Source organism: Palaemon carinicauda, chromosome 7 (genome assembly GCF_036898095.1).
Source record: "Palaemon carinicauda isolate YSFRI2023 chromosome 7, ASM3689809v2, whole genome shotgun sequence".
In the NCBI taxonomy this organism is placed as follows: Eukaryota; Metazoa; Arthropoda; class Malacostraca; order Decapoda; family Palaemonidae; genus Palaemon; species Palaemon carinicauda.
This window is the reverse complement of record NC_090731.1, coordinates 108,914,848-108,923,591: the sequence shown is the minus strand read 5'-3', so window position 1 is coordinate 108,923,591 and position 8,744 is coordinate 108,914,848.

The following is an 8,744-nucleotide window of genomic DNA, read 5'->3' as shown; positions in this document are numbered from 1 at the left end:
CATTCCCCCATCCCTTTGAATGGGCGACGTCGTAGGAGAGACCATAAAGTTTGCTGACTTGCTTGGCCGAGGCCAAAGCTAGCAGGAACACCGTCTTCCAGGTAAGGTGGCGATCAGAAGCCTGGCGTAATGGTTCGTAGGGAGGTCTCTTAAGAGACCTAAGAACTCGAACCACGTTCCAAGGAGGAGGTCTCACTTCCGACTGAGGGCAGGTAAGTTCATAACTCCGTATGAGAAGAGACAGTTCCAGCGAGAAGGAAATGTCCATTCCTTTGATCCTGAAGGCAAGACTTAAGGCTGAGCGATAGCCTTTCACTGCCGAGACTGAAAGGCGCATTTCTTACCGCAGATAAACGAGGAACTCCGCTATTGCTGGTAAAGTGGCATCGAGGGGAGAGATACCCCTTCCACGGTACCAACCACAGAAAACTTGCCACTTTGCCTGGTAGACTCCTGCGGATGACTTGCGCAGGTGGCCAGACATCCTTTCCGCAACCTGTTGCGAAAACCCTCTCTCTGTGAGGAGATGCTCGATAGTCTCCAGGCGTGAAGCCGAAGCGAAGCTACGGCTTTGTGGTAGATGTTAGAGTGTGGTTGTTTGAGTAGCCCGTGACGTGGAGGGAGCTCCCTCGGGATCTCCATGAGGAGTTGCAGAAGGTTCGGGAACCACTCTGCATGATGCCATAGCGGAGCTATCAAGGTCATCGAGAGATTGACCGATGTTCTGGTCTTGTTGAGTACCCTCCTCATCTTGACCGATGTTCTGGTCTTGTTGAGTACCCTCCTCATCTTGACCGATGTTCTGGTCTTGTTGAGTACCCTCCTCATCAGACAGAACGGGGGAAAGGCGTACACATCGACGTTATCCCACCATTGCTGGAAGTCATCTTGCCAGAGAACCTTGGGGTCCGGGACTGGGGAGCAGTACAGCGGGAGCTTGGTGTTCAGCGCCGTGGGGAACAGATCCACTGTCGGGGAACCCCACAAAGTTAGCACTTTGTTGGCTATCTGAGGATCCAAAGACCACTCGGTACTCACTATCTGCGTCGCTCTGCTCAGACTGCCGGCGAGCACATTCCTCTTGCCTGGAATGAAGCGAGCCGCTAGTGAAATCGAGTGGACTTCGGACCATCTCAGGATCTCTACTGCAAGATGGGATAGCTGTTCCGGAAAGGTACCTCCCTGCTTGTTGATATAAGCCACGACCGTGGTGTTGTCGCTCATCACCACCGCCGAGTGGCCCGCCAGGACTTGGTGTAACTTCTGAAGAGCCAGGAATACAGCCTTCATTTCTAGCACGTTTATGTGAAGGTACCTTTCTGATTCTGACCACAGGCCTGAGGTCCTGTGGTTCAGAACGTGGGCCCCCCACCCTTTGTATGATGCGTCCGAAAACAGCATCAAATCCGGGGAAGGGACAAGAAGATCCACTCCCTTTCGTAGGTTCTTGTCTGCCACCCACCAACTGAGGTCCGCTTGTTCCGCAGGTCCCATGGGGATCAGGATGTCCGGTTAGTTGAGTCCTTGACTTCACCGAGACTTGAGTCGCCACTGGAGGGATCTCATCCTGAGGCGGCTGTTGGGAACGAGACGGGTCAGGGAGGAGAGGTGACCGAGGAGACAAAGCCACGACTGGGCTGGGAGTTCTTCTCGATTGAGGAAAGGTTTCGCAGCCTTCCTCAGCCTTGCTATCCTTTCGTCCGATGGGAAGGCTTTGTGGAGATTGGTGTCTATGACCATGCCTAGATATACCAGTTTCTGAGAGGGTTGCAGAGAGGACTTCTCGAGGTTTACCATGATCCCCAGATCTTGGCAAACTTCGAGGAGCCTGTCTCGGTGGCGAAGAAGGGTCGCCTCCGAGTCTGCCAGGATCAGCCAGTCATCCAGATAACGAAGGAGACGGATGCCGATCCTGTGCGCCCATGAAGAGATGATGGTGAAGACTCTGGTGAACACCTGAGGAGCTGTGGAGAGACCGAAACACAGCACCTTGAACTGGTAAATCTTGTTGTCTAGGCAAAATCACAGGTACTTCCTTGAAGACGGATGGATTGGGATCTGGAAGTACGCGTCCTTCAGGTCCAGTGTGCATATGAAATCTTGTGGTCTCACTGCAAGCCTGACCGTGTCTGCCGTCTCCATGCTGAACGGATTCTGCTTGACAAACCCGTTCAGGGTCGAGATGTCGATGACTGGTCTCAAGCCTCCAGACGCCTTTCTCACAAGAAAGAGTCAACTGTAGAAGCCTGGGGACCCATCAATGACCTCCTGGAGAGCGTCCTTCTCCAACATGGTCTGGACTTCGGCCTGGAGGGCCTGCCCTTTTGCCGATCCCAAGGAAAAAGAGCTCAACGACACTGGGTTCGCTGTCAGGGGAGGTAGAGAGGCTGTGAACGGGACGCGATAACCTAGGGAGATCACGGAGATCGTTCAGGCATCCGCCCCGAGTTGCTGCCACCTTGTCGCGCAACTCTGAAGGCATCCCCCCACTGGTGGACATGCAGGGGGATTGCCAATCCTAGCGCTTCCAGCCTCGGCTGGTACCTCTAGGGTTTTTGCCTCCCCTGGAGGACTTCTTGCCCCTCCTGCTTAGACACCTTGGGCTTCGCTGCGGTGGTCGTCTTCTTCGTGTCCTTAGCAGGACGGGGCTGCTGGGCTGCATAGGCTTGTAGGACCTTGATGTCAAGGCCCTATGGATAAGGGAATCCTGGTTGGATTTCCTCCACCTCTCGGCAGTGACCTCCACGTCCTTAGGCTCAAACAGGCTCTTACCGAGAACGGAAGAGTGTGTGAGCCTGCTAGACTCCGCACTGGGTACCTTATGGTGGAACCTCTCGGCCACAGCGTCCCTACACTTGAGGATTGTGTTGGCCCACAAGCTCGAGACTTGGTGGGACAGGAACTCGATGGTCCGTGTGCCTGAGAAAGAAAGGTTTCCAGCGCTTTCCTGGTGCTTTCCTTGGAAAGGTCCTCGGACCGCACCAGGATGCCCAGAGACCCCAGCCAGATGTCGAGCCATGAAGTGGCCTGCATGGCGCACTTGATGACCTTCTCCTGGCTCAGGATCTCAGTGGCTGAGAAGGACACGTGCCGGTTGGAGAGTCTCTCAAGAGGGACTCACTAGTGAGTTCTTCCACGGAGTGATGCAAGGGAAGACTCAGAGAAGACTCCTCGAGGATCTCAAAGTACCTCCTCTGATGGACTCGAGGAGGAGGGAGGAGCTTATTACCGGCACTCGATCTGCTGGAGAAGGCAAGCTCAGCGAGCTGGCCCTCGACCTTGTCTCTGGCACTCTTCATCCTTTGGGACCAGGGCAAAGTTGCACTGGCCCTAGAGGGTTTCTGAGTGCCGTAGACGCGGTCCAGGACCGTGTCCTTCCCTTCACGAGGTGGGACCTCAGGGTCTGGGATCCCATTAAGGTTCCTTGTGAGGGTCAGGACTTGCCAGAACGCATGTTCTGACTCCTGATGCTCTCCTCCTGAAGGGCTTGCAGCGAAATCTCCCGTCCCCAGGGGCTCTTCCTGGGGGGACACGTGGACATCCTCAACGGCTCTAGACGGTTCCTGCCTGATCCTAGCTGACGATTTGGGAATCTTCTTAGTCCTTAGGCTCCCTTCTGGGCGGGATACAGGACTCGAGCAGCGAAGGAGGCAGGTCCTTCTCCAACTCTGGACGAGAAGACCTGTCGGGGAGAGGAGGAACCTCCCCCATTGGTGCGATGGGGGAGTATTCCTGCTCGTCCGACTCTCCTGAGGAGGGGTAATCCTCCTCCGCAGGGGAGGGCGAGAAGGTCTGAGGGGGAGTAGGAGCCTTGCGTAAGGATCTGCTCGGGGACAGAATAGGCCTCAGAGGAGGATCCACGGGAGAGACTCCTCTCTTCCTCTTCAGGGGGGAGGAAGCTGCCGCTGGTTCGAGACCTGAGTTAGAGAGGGCTGACTTAATCGCCCGCACAAGAGCTCTGAGAAGGGTGCCGAACCAGGGTTGCTGACTGACAACCTCGCTGTCAGACACTCCCTCTGGAGGGAAGGAGATCGAGGGATCCCTAGGAGGAGTCGACAAATGAGGGTTCGCCTGGAGGGCTGAAAGAGAAGAATCCCTAGACCTGTCCAAGGAGCGCTCCCCCTCTGGTGAGCGCGCTGTTCTGCGATTACGAGGAGGGGAACGCGACGAGGAAGAATCCGCCTGGCGGTGATTGCACTGGGGCTCGTGCAACAGGCCCTGTTCAGGGTCGCGCGTGAATGAATGGCGCGATACTGGAAACTCGCGTGTGAGCGCACCCGCGTGGGCAGGGGCGGGCGCGAGGTCATGATGGCGCGCAGGTGGGAACTCAGGAGCGATGGCGCGGGCGCTTGGGTGCGGGGGCGCGCAGCAGCTGGAGCGGGAACATGGCCGCGAGAGCGCGTAGGCGATGGTGTAAGAGTGCGGCGATTAGGAGCTGGAGCAGGAGGAGGCCGAACGCACGGGCGCGCAGCGACCTGGCGCGGCCCCGAGGGGTGCGAGATAACGGGGCACCCGAGCGCGAGTCCGGAAGAACCGGCTGAGGGTGCGGTAGCGCTGGAGCAGGGTCGCGAGAGACCTGGGGGCGAGAGGGTTGGCGCTGGTCCGGTAAGATCGGCACACTCGCCTGTGGGCACGTTGGTCGCGTTGGCGATCGTGGGCGCGCATGGCGCGCATCAGGATGCGGTCGCATCGGAGTGCGAGGCTGAAGAGGCCGCGCAGGGCGAGCCGTGTGAGGGCGCTCCGGAGTTCGTTGGGCAACATTAGTTGACTTAAAAACAGGAACGGGGCGTGTAGCAGGAACAAGGAGCGATACTGGAGCGTGGTGCGCGATCGTATCGATAGCAAGTTTGTGCGGTCCCAGAGCCGGCGTGAGAGCCCGTGCGCTGACTTGGAAGCCTCTTGTTTGACGCGCTGAGCTGTGGCGACGCCTGGTCGCGTTGGTGAGCGCGTGGGCGCTGGTACAGGAACTACGCGCGGACGCGTATCGCGTGACTCCCTAGGTGGGCGTGATGGATCTACGGCAACGCGCAGGCGTGTTGGTGTGTGTATGAGCGCTGAAACTGGAACCGCGCGTGGGCGCGTGTCGCGCTTTTCCCCCGAGGGGCGCGACGAGTCCGCAGGAACCTGAGGGCGCCTGTGCGCCAACTCAGGAATCTCCTGGACTGCGATGAAACAGGAACTGGGGGGCGCTGAGGCGCTGGAGGGCGCGTTGGCTCATGTGGCCGCTGGGGCACCGGTGGACGCGTAGTTGCCGTATCAGGAACTGGGCGCGTGTGCGCAGGCGAGCGCTTTGGCGCTATATCAGGAGCAGGGCGCGTATGCGCAGTTGGGCGCTTGCGCGCTACTTCAGGAACTGCTGCAAGGTGACGTGGCGCCGAAGGGCCTGGGCGTGCAGGGGGACCCTGGCGCGTGGCAGGAACAGAGGCGCGAACGCCTAAGGGTGAGCGCCAAGGGGCTATGTCAGGATCAGCAGGAACATCAGCAGGCGGGCGCGCAGGCGGTGCCTGGCGCTCAGGGGCGAGAGGCGCAGTTTCGCGCTCAAGTCCCTGTAGCCCCGAAGGGCCTGGGGGCAGCATCAGGTGGCGCGTAAGGCGCATCAGGATCCTTAGAGGTAGATGGTCTGGGCGACAGGTCACAAAGTCCTGAAGGACGACCATTCTCCGAAGGGGATCGCGAACGATCCTCGGAGAGGTCTAGGTTGGTAGCTGGCAGGACAGGAGAACGGCGAGTCGCCTCCTCCGCAGAGGACTGTGGTGACGACGAGCTGAAGAGGCGCCTCCTAACCTCTTTGAAGGGGGAAGGAAGGCCTCTACGGCGAAGGGGAGGACAAGCCTTCCGCCTTATACTCCCACGAGGGGCCGTGGGATCAGCAGGCTGACCATCGATGGGCCTCCGAAGAGGATTCTCTATAAGTGAACTCCCCCGAGAGGGAGAATCACCAGCAGGGGAGACCGTGGGACTAAGCTCCTCCCTCGAAGGATGTTCAGAGGGGGAGACAGAGCCTTCCGCTACCGCAGCCACAGGAACGGGTGTTTGGCCAGACCCACGGGATGTTTCTGACACCACAACGTCAACCACAGACAGAGGATCTATGTCAGCAGAAGTTGACGATTGTTCGGCGGCCGCACCCCGTTTGATCATGTCAAACAGAGCTTCCTTGGAGGGCGAACCCTGCAGCCCCAAGGAAGCCCAAAGCTGAAACAGATCATTATTAGATACAACTACCTTCTCCGAGGGGGAAGGGGCAGCCGCCTCGCTATGGGAGGCAACGACCTCTCCCTCACCCCGGGATCGGTTAATAACATCAACAACATTACGGTCTACGCTACCACTCGCCGGCCTCTTGGAAGAGGCTGCTCGAGTGGGAGCTTCAGAGGAGGAAAGGGCGGCGGAAGAAGAAGACCTGGGATTTTCTCTCTTCCGAGAAGCCTTCGAAGGAGAAAGATCCCTTTTAGCCTTCTTCTTACGTTGCCGGGCAAACCTCTCCCACTGGGAGGTAGACTACTCCCTACACTCAATGCACACGTTAGACCTATCACACCGTTGGCCCCTACACTGAGGGCATAAGGAGTGGGGATCCATGTCCATGGCCGACATAAAGGTCCCACAAGGGCGGCCGGGAATCCCAGGGCACGTACGCATGACGAGTAATAGAGGCCAACTTCACAAACACACTGAAAAGAAAAAGCAAACAAGATTATGGCAGTCAACAAAGAGGAGAGCGCTGACAGGTCTGTCGTCTCTCCGAGCCAAAAGTAAAGTGAGCTATTCACCGGTGTGTGTGAGGGGGGAGGGGTAGCTAGCTACCCCTCCCTAACCCCCGCTAACTAGCGGTGGGGTAGGAAACCCTCGTTAAAACTTTATGGCTCGTCATCGGCTGCGCCGAAGTAATTACCCCATGTAAATAGCATGGTTTGTATTTCAGTTACGGAACAAATAACATCCTATCACCAGGCCTTTTGCAAAATCCCTAAGGCATAAGTTACTGAACATTCTCTCTCCAACCTGTCGCAATACTTCATAAAATAAAAAAAAAACATTACCTAAGCCCTTGTTCATATTTTGCACGAATCCCACAACACTCTTAAATAGATTATGTAAGACTTCCTAATAAACATACGGGAAATAAAAAGTTGATTCCTAAGAAATCACGAAAAATTAATATATACTAACTCGAATAAAGAATGCACTGAAATTCAAGATGAAAGTCTTACATAATTCACATAAAATACTTACCTTTACATAAGGGGAGCTAATTTTTCGGGCCGGGTAACATCTCTTCAATGCACAAATGAAATATAAATAAAATTATGAATAAACTATTGTATTTACTCTTCACTAGACCAGCTTTGTAAGAATATATATATATATATATATATATATATGTATATATATATATATATATATATATATATATATATATATATATATATATATATATATATATATATATATATATATATATATATATATACACACACATATATATATATATATATATATATATATATATATATATATATATATATATATATATATATATATATATATATATATATATATATATATATATATATATATATATATACACACACACACACATATATATATATATATATATATATATATATATATATATATACATATATATATATATATATATATATATATATATATATATATATATATATATATATATATATATATATATATATATATATATATATATATGTATGTATATAATCGTCAGACGTTGCTAGTCCTCTTTAGGGCAAAGGCTTGTGCCATGTCCTTCAACTCCTGTCTGTTTATGGTATTTCCATGGTATTTCTTAGCTCGTCAGTCCATCAAGTTTTCTTCCTCCCCCTATTTCTTTTGCAATATCTATGGACCCATTCTGTTATTCTTAAATTCCATCTATTATCTGTCATTCTCTGCCGATGTCTATTTCTATTTCTTACATGGTTTTAAAATATCCTCTTCGTTGGTATGCTTCCGTATCCTTATTACTCCTTTTTTGTCTCTCTTTGTAAATACTATCATTATTTTTCCATAGATCTTTGAGTTGTAACTATCTTATGTTCTAAGTGTTTAGTAAAGCTCCGAGTTTTTTATGCATAAGATATTACTGCTATGACCATCTGATTAAATATTTTTGTTTCATAACCTAATTTTGTTTACCAAAAGGTATCCATCCTATGCTTATCCTACTTTTAATAGTGGCCTCTTGTTCTTTGGTAACATAAGTAGGCATAATCATTCACTATATCTAGAGGTTCCAGCATAACCCTTATTTGATGTCTCAGAATTTCATGGAACATTATTCTAGTTTTACTGATATTCATTTTCTGTTCTATATTTCCTCATTTTTCATTCAAACCTTCTATCATCTTTTGCAATTCATCCTATAATTCACTCAATAGAACTATGTCATCTGAAAAAAAAGATGTAATTTCAATTCCTACATTTTCCCTATCTAAAATCTTAAAAACATTTTCTAGACACGTTGTGCATAATTTAAGAGAGATGAGGTCTCCCTGAGTAACTCCTTTCTTAATCGGAATTTACTCTATCTTTATGTTAATTTAGGGTGGCTGCACTTCCCGGATACATATCTTGAAGAGTTCTAACATAAGATTTTTCTATTTCTTGTCTTTAATGGGTTTTCATGAAAGCTTCCTCATAGCCTAAAAAGGTCATACATGGTGGTTTGTAATACTCTATTGATTTGTCCATTAGGTGGT